Raw genomic sequence first — 10,379 nt, 5'->3', positions numbered from 1 at the left:
CACATTATGAGGATACAAAAAGCAACACCTTTTTTAGCCAATTGATAAATCTCAAACAAAAGGGTTCAACGATGGAGCACATTGAGGACTTCCAAAAATTGAACATAAGGGTAAAAGATATTCCAGAGGAGCATAGGATTGATGTGTTCATAAGGACTTTAAAGGATAATATCCAACATCAGGTTCACCTTTGGGAAGCTAACTCATTGGAGAAGGCATTCAGGTTAGCAATAAAAATGGAAAGAAAAATTACGGAAACCGGGAAACCGACCACTCACAACTGTAAAGATGGAAGTGTTGTTGCCCCTAGCCTTCCCCAACCTACAGGGTTAAAACCAAAACAATTGGAAGAAAAAAGAGCAAAAGGGCTTTGTTATAGTTGTGATAGAAAATACACTAAAGGTCATAAGTGTGTTGAGAAGAAATTATTCTACATAGATTGTGAAGCGGAGGAACAAAAGGAACAAAAAATGCCAAAAGAAGAGGATATACTCCAGGAACAAACCGTAGATAAGGAAGAAATGAATCCGATCATACCTTGTAATGCATTGGCTAGAATTACCTCTCCTCAAACTATCATGATAGAAGGATATATCAAGAATAAAAAGGTAATATTGTTGATTGATTTAGGAAGTACCCATACGTTTATTCATTGTAAGATAGCAAAGGAAGTTGCTACATATATCCAACACCAGAGTGTCAATTGATGGTATCAAGTGGAGGAACCATAAATTGCAATGGAAAATGCCATAATATCAAGATATCCATGGGAGAATATGTATTGAATAGCCCAATGCTTTCCATTCCAAAGGGTGGTTCTGATGTTGTACTATGAGTCCAATGGGTACAATCCTTGGGTACAATAGCTTTTAATTTTCAAAAGAATTTCATGAAATTTTGTGCGGAAGGAAAGGAAGTTGAATTAAGGGGTATTGCAGGGAAACCAAGAAATATAATCAGCTCTAACTATATGACAAAGCTTCTAAAGAAGGAACAATGAGGTGTAATTGCACAATTATGTTCGCTAGAGGTTTCCACATCAAAATCATTTATTTCTCCAGATCTCCAAAAAATCTTGGACAATCGTTCCAAGGTATTTGAGACTCCCTGTTACACAAAAATATCGTCACTATGATTATTTACAGTCAGTATGGGTCTATCATCACTTGTATTGTCCTCCTAAGCAAGTCTAAGACCTCATCTCTTCAAATCAAGCTTTGGAAATGGGAGAAAGACATTAAAAATCAATGTAACTCTGGTTCCACACTTTCTCTCATTGTCACCTGCGGTCCCGCTCCTTCTGTGTACAAAAGCTGCGTACCTACCCACTATGTCCCTAACGGTGTAGGTGCGGACCCCTGTGAAAGTCAAAAGGCGCAAGTTTTATCTTAAAAAACTCACTTTGGGTTAATTCTAGAGTTTTCTAGAAGGAATTTTGATGTGGATTGTTCGCTCTGAGGTGGTTCATGCATCCCAAAAGAGAAGGAGCTAATCCCTTGACTAAAGGAGCTATCCCTTTGAAGGAGGGCTTTATCCCTTTGAAGGAGGACCTATTAACTTCCCTCCATTGCACTATAAATACAGGCATTGGGGTGAGGACTAGGGAGGTTAGAAGCTGAACATTTTGAGGGTAAATGCTGGTGAAATTAAGACTTCCTAGTTGAGCTTAAGAGGAGAGATCACATACCTTTTTGGCTTCATTGGGGAATGAGTGAAACTTGTCAAAGTAGAGGAGACTTCTTGTTGGACCCTGGGAGGAGCTTGTACAACGTCAAGGCAAAGGTTGTAAAGTTCTTCTTCTTTTGAATTAATACAATCAAACTCATTTTTCTCAACAAGTATCTTATGTTATTTGTTTCATGGACTCCTTGACTTTCACGTTAAATATGTTTTATGCAATTGGTTTTTCAGGTGCTATTTAATTTGTTTGCCTTGTTTGTGTTTGCAGATTCACGAAAAGGAGCTCATTTGGATCAAAGGAGCGAGGGCATCCACAAGCTTGCGTTGGACCAAAGGTAGGCCCTAAAAACACTTGTTTGCTATTGTTTATTAAAGCATATTTAGAGAAAGATAGTGTCTGGTTGGTTTGCTTGTCATTAGGTCTTCTTTAGATTCTAGGAAGGTTTATCTTGTCCGCAAGATCGACTCATTCCGTGTGACAAAATGGCGACCATACTGGGGACTTGATTGTTTTCCTTGTTTATACTTTGACCTGAGAAACTGTATTTTCTGTTTCTGTTTTTGACTTGATGATTGTGGGATTGGGTGAATTTAGTTAATTTTGAGTCAGTTTTTATTTTTCATAGTTTTGGGAGAAGTACGCACCCTCTGAGTTAAGCACAGTGTGTACCTGTACGGACTTTTCCTTTGTACACAGAGCGTGAACGCACCTGTGTAAATAGGTTGCCTGCGTACCCTGTCAAAAATTTGAAAAATTTTAAATTTTTCTCTTTTTTATCAGTTTAGAATTTGTTTATAGGTTTTAGCCATTGCCCAGACCTGCTTGTTCCCTGTCAAAAACTTTCCTTGGTTTAATTTCATTAGTGTTAGGGTTTTAGGTGGAATTCCTAGGAATTTTGCTTTTTGGGTTTGTTTTTCGTTTTTGGTTGTGTAGTGGCTCTGAGCTTAGAAGATGTAGGGACCTTAGATGACCTTGTTGTCTACCAGTGTTCTTATGAGTCTGACCATTTATGAAATCTCCCCTTGTTGAGGAATCCGCTTTGTGTTTTCTCATTTCAAAATTTCGAAAAACTTGTATTTGAAAGTTTAGAATTTTCATTGTTAAAAAAGAAAACGAAAGATTGGTTGCTTTTTGACTAATTGTGATTCTGCATGAATTAGTCCTTAGCTCACATTTAGCTAAGTAAAACATCCTCAAAAAGACTTTTAGTAGGCTTTGACTTCAAGTAGCTTTTTATAGTTTGTAGCTCTCAAAGTTAGTCATTTTCATTAGTTTTGAGTGTTTTATTTACAAAATATAAAAAAACCTCTTTTGGAAAAGGTTTGTTTTTGTAGTGGTTGAGTGCTTTGAAAAGAAAAGGGAAATTTTTGTGAAATAACTACTAGTTGTCTCGTTTTGAGTGCTTTGGAAAGGAAAAAGCTCTTCTTTAAATTTGTTTAATTGAGAAAGATTTGCGTTTACAAAGTATTTGCATTCTCAAACTCTTTCTTAGTGTAGAAGTTCATCAAAGAGAAAAGATTGTTTAAATCATCTTAGGTGCATCTGTTAGTGATTTCGAGTCGAGTCTTTACACCACGAGTTTCATCTCCGCCACCTCTTGACTTAAACAACAACCACTAAAATTAACGCTTAAAGTAAAATTCACCTAGTAACATTTTATTTCTAGGGCTCTGATACACCAACTTAGCTTAGGCTAGTGTCTTGGAGTAGGAGAGTAATTAACTCTCCAAGACAGTAAAAACAAACAAGTAGCTGTATCTTGTGGTAGGAAGAAATCCAATTGTTGCATTTATGCTCTGGGAAAGCTCCTCTTAAAGGAGAAGCACGAGATCATGTCCGAACCAGTGTGGGAATCAATCCTTCCTCATTGGGAATGATGCCAGATATTCATGTTTAAAAACGGTAAACCTCGGATTAACCATTGTCAAGGAGCCTGGGGTCACTTGTTGGTAAACCTTGGATTATGTCAAGGAGCCTTCAAGGGGATTGAGCTTGCTACTCTGCCCTTGCGTGCGTATCAGATCGTAGACTGTTCCCCCAGGTGTATTTGTCTCAGTTGGTAACCTTAGTGGCCATATTCTTTAGGATTCTTCCTAAGGTGACAGTGGTGGGAAGATCCCATTGTACCTGGAGCAGACGTCGGCTAGACTCACTTGGATTTTCTGGGGGTTCACCTCACTCAAGATGGTTAAGTGGAGGAACTTGGTCCAGTCTATTCATTAAGCAGGTTGCCAGGGTAACTGTTCCAACCGCCATTTCTGTACTAAATTTTGCGACGTTGGATTTCATCATCAACTAGTGTTTTCGGTCCGAAAAGTTACTGTTTGTATGTGTTTGATCTCTAGATTCTTTAGGCGTGTGATTCAAATTTGTTTGGTTATTTAGAGGCTTTAGGTGTTTTTCATTGAGATTTTACTTTTTTTGCGTGTGAAGTAGTTAAAAGTTTTTAACTGTGGCTGAATTACCAAGACAGTCCCGTAGACTTCGGGCCAGTCTCCTGAGTTTGTAACCATGGCTGATTTATTGAGGAAGTCCCGTAGACTTCGGGGCCAACCTCCTGAAGAAGTTCCGAGCCAACATGAAGGCTTGAAAGTCCTTGTAACTCCTAGTGGTAGTAAGGTTGGGTCACCTGAAGAAGGAGAGTATTCATTGGTTGTACATCCTGATTACCAAACTCTAGTAACAGGTTACGATCCACAATCGATTTCAGTTTCCGAACTTGTTGGTAGCTTTTCATCTACTAGTGATATAGGTGAAGAACCTGAGATATCTGAACCTGATACTCCAACATCGGGGTTTGTCTCTCCAACTTCTAGTGGTCCTGATTCACCTAGGGTAGAAAGAGTAATTACCCAAGATCTTCCTTCTGGACTTATTGCTATTGAAGAACTTGCTCCGGAAGAAGAAGTAGGCATCCCTATCCCTGAAAATCAACCTGTTCTTGATCTAAGGGAGCGTGAATCAATTTTTTACAGTCCACTTAGGAGTACTACTTGGTATCTTTCTTTGACTAATTATTTGGAAAACCCAGGCTTAAGTTTTTCACCACCTCGTGCTCCTTATCATCCTAGAGGTTTTTATACTCCCGTAAATATGTCAGGTCAGTCGTCCATGTTTACTCAATCGCCTGAATCCTTTTTGTACGGCGGTCCTTCTGTTCCCTCTAGGTATCAGTCACTTTCTGGTACTTTTTCGGGAGCATCTCCTCAACCCATTGAGCAAGGGTTATTAACTGGAAACAATGGTACAAATCCATTGAGCATAGAATACATTCTTATGATGTCAGGTTCTATTCCCAATTCTCAACCTCAAGGTGGCCAGTTATCGCCTGGGGGGCAACCTCAATTAACGCCTGGGGGGCAACCTCAAGGACAGTACGTACCTACGGTACAGCACGTTCCTCAAGGTCAACCCCAGACTCAATATGTACCCCAAGGTCTACCCAGTATCAATTTATACCTCAAGGTCAACCCCAGTATCAGTACGTGCCTCAAGGGTATCTACCCCAAAGTCAGTACTCGAACCAAGGTTTCCAACCACCCCAAGGTCAATCTTATGTTCAAGGAACAGGAAATGTACCTTTCAATTATCAATCCTACCCTCAACCTGGTTATGGTCCTCAATATTCTCAACCTGTTATGGGTCAGTACCCCGGAATGAACATAATGTGGGATCCATCGCAAACCCAACAGGTGTTGCAACCAAGTGTACAGTTGTCATCTCAAACTGGACAACCCTTAGTTTCTAGTACACCCCAGCAACCAATCCAGTCTAACATTCAAACTTCTGTACCTTCGGTAGTTTCTCAGTCTGGGCCTACTGTGCCTCGTACTCCATCTCAAACGACTGCTGCAACTGCCGCAACATCTATTCAATCTACCCCACCTACTTCTGGAGTATCGACAACTCCGGTTTCTATTGTTCCTGTATCTACTCCTTAGACATATTTACCACCATCTGGATCCACAATTCAAACCACGGTTCAGATGCCTGTAGGACAACCTGGTTTAAGTACGGTTGTCACAAGTCAACCACAATTCACTTATCAACCGTACCAGGGACAGTACCAATTCGGTCCTGTTGTCCAGCAGCCAGTTTATCAGTATCAACTGTATCCTGGGTACACTTATCAACAACCTCAACAACCCCAGTACGGTCCAGTTAATCCTGGTTTTCCGGGAGGATACAATATCCCGAATGCGATTCCTATTCCTAGTTATCCCAGATATCCTCCTCCTATGATGCAGGATCATCGGACCTGGCCAGCAATGTGGAAGACTGTCCACATGTTGTGGCCTGACAGGGTGAAATTTGTTACTGTGTGTTAAAATCCAGGTTGCTAAAGAGGTCGACTTCATGAATAATTAGTTATTATTGTAATAGGCGTGTCTATCTTATTGTTAAGATTGTTATAACAGGTGTATGCGAGCACAAATAGATAGGAGTTTATTGTTAGAATTTTTATAATTAGAAGATTATGTATCGAGTAGTTAGAGAGAGGATAAGAAATCGTAATAAAAAACGAAGAGATTTTCTTCGTAGAGGGATTTTTTTTTGTGTAAAGTTTGCAGCATCAATCAATGTACATAGTTGTGAATCCAGGTAGTAAGTTCATGTTCTATTAGTGTGTGATCTGATCAGGTGAGATGGATTAGTGCTTGCAATTATCATGGAGGAAACACGTGATTTAGTGCTTGAGGGTTCTGGAATTGAGCTCGTGGTCAGATCCATGATCAATTGAGCGATGTTGATTTTGAGTCGTATTCTTAGTGGTCGCATATCATGTCCAGATCGAATGAAAAAGATTTCTATTTTGATTTGTTTTCTTTCGGGTTAGTGCAAACCTATCACAGAGTTGATGCAATTTGAGTAGTTATAATAAAATGGTGCAATGTATTTTACCCTGGCACGAAATAAGTATAATCTTGAATTAGTAGATGAAGATCATTTCTTTGATCTGGTGAATAGCTCGAGGATGAGGACATGTCTGTGTGATTCTTGGTACGAAATCGTGATCTGGAAGTGATCCAAGATTCAACGTTTTTGTTCACTTTTAACGCTGTTGAGTTCGATAAGTTGAAGACATTAATACAGGAATCCAGTTTTGAATTGAGTTGATGAGGAGGTCTAGATTGGCGTTGTGTCAACCTGCAACAATCGTGGAGGATAAATCGTGTTAGTTGTTCAGCAAAATCGACATCGGAGCGGAAGTAATGACGTGCTCCATCATATCGCAATAAATCCGGAAGTTGGATTGAACTCAGTTTTAAATGGTGGCAGTTCCAAATTTATGGATTGGCGTTCTAATTTCTAGAAAAAACGTGACATGCCACCGCAGCGAATCGGTGACCCTAACTGGTGCGTGCGTTGGTGTTGTGGCCAGATGCAAATAGGTTGCATCAGACTGGTTCAATTGTAACATGGTTGTTATTTGTTAGTTGTCGCGAGTGGAAGATGTGTATGCTGCAAGTGTTTGTTTCAAAACCATGTTTGTACCTGTTATATGTTAATTAAAGATTTGGATGGGCTGCGCCCTGTACAAATGCAGCAAAGGGATTCAAATCCCGGGTTTTAATATGAAATAAGATTTCTATGTCAGCATTCCAGCCTTTTAAAAAGTCAACAAGAAGTTTTTTTTTGTTGTATTTCCTGACCGCAGATTTCTTGTGATATTATAGGAGTGCGCCCAGCGTTTTTCAGGTTCATCATTTTTGGTATCAGAGCCAAAAGATACAGGTGTTTGCAGCCAAGATGCCTCCAAGGCAAGCAATTGGTCGAGGAAGACCAGAACCAAATGCAGTCCTGATAGAAGAAGTGCGAAGACTGCGTGAATGAATGGAGACAATGGAAACAGCCTAGAGAAGAGCGCCTGATGAGGGAGCTGAAAGTTCTTCAGAAGAATCTGAGGAAGAAGCGGAAGCAGGAGAAGAAAATGAAACTGCCAAAGTCCTCAAGATGCTGGCAAAAGTTGGAAGCAAACCCAAGATAGAAATTCCTATGTATGAAGGGAGTTTAAATGCCGAGGAGCTCATGGATTGGATCAGATCCATAGACCAGTATTTCGATTATGAAGAGGTTGAGGAGAATAAGAGGGTGAAGTTTGCAGTCACTAGACTGAAGGGCCATGCAGCCATCTGGTGGGACGAGTTACAAACATCAAGAACGCGAAAGGGGAAATCTAAGATCAAGCAGTGGGATAAAATGGTAAGCAAACTGAAAGCCAAGTTTTTGCCTAAAGACTATCATTTGAATCTTTTTAAGCAGATGCAAAATTTGAAGCAGAAAGGAATGTCTGTTAAAGAATACACTGAAGAATTTTACAGGTTAAATATCAGAACAGGGCATGTAGAAGATGATCTGGAGAAAGTAGCCAGGTATATTAATGGGCTAAGGTATGAGATCCAAGATGAGATCAGCCTGTTAAGTTTGAAAACTGTTGAGGATGCCTATCAAGCAGCCTTGAAGGCAGAGGAAAAACTGTTGCGCAAACAAAACCAGAGAAACAGAGGTAAGAATCCAGCAAAAGAAGGAAGGATACTTGAATCCAAAGTTCAACACTCTCAGAATGAGGCAGGGAGTGCGAGCAATAGAGCACCACAAAGAGGAGATTTTGGCCGCGGAAGGTTTGTGCCCAGAGGCAGAGGCCGAGGAAGAGATGTCCGGTGCTTTGCATGTGGTGAATGGGGACATGTACAATGGGATTGTCCTCATCAGAGATCAGCAAACCAGCGCAACGTGAATGTTGCAGAAGCCAAGGAAGAGATTCCTCAACCTGAAGCTAAAGAGGAACCACCAGAAGACGGAGAGTCCCTATTACTGAAGAGGGTATTACTGGAAGGAGCTAAGGAAGCCAAAGAACCAGTTCAAAGGAAGACTTTATTCAGAACTGTATGTAAGTCCAAGGGTAAGTGTTGCAAGTTGATAATTGATAGCGGTAGTACTGACAACCTTGTTTCTACAGAGATGGTGGACAAGTTGAAGTTGGAGAGAATAGTACACCCCACTCCTTATAAAGTATCGTGGCTTCAGAAAGGCCATCAAATTTTTGTAACTGAACAATGTCAAGTTGAATTTCAGATTGGTACTTATAAGGATGTCATTTTATGTGATGTAATGCCGATAGATGTATGCCACATATTGCTAGGGAGGCCCTGGCAGTTTGACCGAAATGCCATACATGATGGCAGAAGAAATACTTATACTTTGGAGAAAGATGGGCATAATCATACACTATTGCCGTTGAAAGATGAAGCAGCTGGGAATAGTGTTACATTGATGAATGAGAATATCTTGTTGTAGGAAGATGAGAAGGGTAAGGAGATGCATCTTACTAGTGTTGGCAAACCCAAGGTAATTTTAACTTCTACAAATTTAGAAGATTTACCTGAAGAAATTCAGAATTTCTTGAATGATTGTGCTGATATTGTTGTGGATGAGTTGTTACCCATCAGGAGTATTAGTGAACATAATGATCTAATATCGGGAGTCAGTGTGTCGAATAAAGCAGCCTACAGGGTAATGCAGGAAAATGTCGAAGCTGGAACACAAGTGAAAGAGTTGATGGATAAATGGCTAATCAGTGAAAGCCTTAATCCATGTGTTGTGCCAATAGCACTCAGTCCGAAGAAAGAAGTTGAATGGCGCATGAATTCAAATTCTCGAGCCTTATATAAAATCACCATCAGGGTGAAGAATGAAGATTTGAAGGAATATGCAGTCTCTAAAGAAGAGCTGAAATTGGATCCGAAGAAAATCCAAGTAGATGTGAATTGGCTAACTCCTAGAAGCATATTTGAGGGAGATGTCAAAAGCAGATGGCGGGAATGCAGTAGCAAAGACAAGCAGCGAGCAGATATGAGGAGGCGGAAAAAGGAATTCCAAACAGGTGATTTAGTCATGTATTGCAGAATGGTACCTATACTAAAAGCCAGAAGAAGAACCACAAAGAGACGCCATAACAGACGAAAGTCCAAAGCAGGAAAAAGGAAAAAGAAAGCGCTAAAGAGAACCAGGAGTCAGACTCATTATCAGTGTTTGACCAAGTGGAAAGAGGAACCAGTAGAGGACGTCAGCAGAGCTACAGAGAATGAGGATCAACTCCAAACAACTACAAGATTAGTTTTCTTCCCTGGAAGTCTGATGCAGGAGCATCGCACCTGGCCAGCAATGTGGAAGACTGTCCACATGTTGTGGCCTGACAGGGTGAAATTTGTTACTGTGTGTTAAAATCCAGGTTGCTAAAGAGGTCGACTTCATGAATAATTAGTTATTATTGTAATAGGCGTGTCTATCTTATTGTTAAGATTGTTATAACAGGTGTATGCGAGCACAAATAGATAGGAGTTTATTGTTAGAATTTTTATAATTAGAAGATTATGTATCGAGTAGTTAGAGAGAGGATAAGAAATCGTAATAAAAAACGAAGAGATTTTCTTCGTAGAGGGAGTTTTTTTTGTGTAAAGTTTGCCGCATCAATCAATGTACATAGTTGTGAATCCAGGTAGTAAGTTCATGTTCTATTAGTGTGTGATCTGATCAGGTGAGATGGATTAGTGCTTGCAATTATCATGGAGGAAACACGTGATTTAGTGCTTGAGGGTTCTGGAATTGAGCTCGTGGTCAGATCCATGATCAATTGAGCGATGTTGATTTTGAGTCGTATTCTTAGTGGTCACATATCATGTCCAGATCGAATGAA

Source organism: Pinus tabuliformis, chromosome 2_1 (assembly GCF_031772625.1).
Source record: "Pinus tabuliformis cultivar Carrire ecotype Pingquan chromosome 2_1, CPIR1, whole genome shotgun sequence".
NCBI classification, from domain to species: domain Eukaryota; kingdom Viridiplantae; phylum Streptophyta; class Pinopsida; order Pinales; family Pinaceae; genus Pinus; species Pinus tabuliformis.
This window is presented reverse-complemented; position numbering follows the sequence as displayed.